Genomic DNA, 346 nt, shown 5'->3' on the forward strand with positions numbered 1-346 from the left:
GGGGCCTCCAGGGAGACGGCGCGGCGGCGTGGGGGTCCGGGGAGGGCGCGCCGCGGCGGGGTTCGAGGGAGGGAACTCGACGGCGGGGATCCGGGGGTGCGGGAGGTTGCAGGATGGAGTGGGGAGACGTGGGCGGAAGGTGCGGGTTTTTTCTTTGCTTTTTTCTGTTTTTGTTTTATCGCCTGGCACTGGCCGCACCGGTTCGGGAGGATCCCATCGGGCACTATATATAGGCGCTCCGTGATCCAAATAACTATTCTAATCCTTAAAAGGCCAACAGGTGGAGAGAGACTTGGGCCATAAAGGCCCAAGTGGAGGTGCCGCCCTCCTTTCCTTATGGGGGGGG

Source organism: Triticum aestivum, chromosome 7B, assembly GCF_018294505.1.
Source record: "Triticum aestivum cultivar Chinese Spring chromosome 7B, IWGSC CS RefSeq v2.1, whole genome shotgun sequence".
NCBI classification, from domain to species: Eukaryota; Viridiplantae; Streptophyta; class Magnoliopsida; order Poales; family Poaceae; genus Triticum; species Triticum aestivum.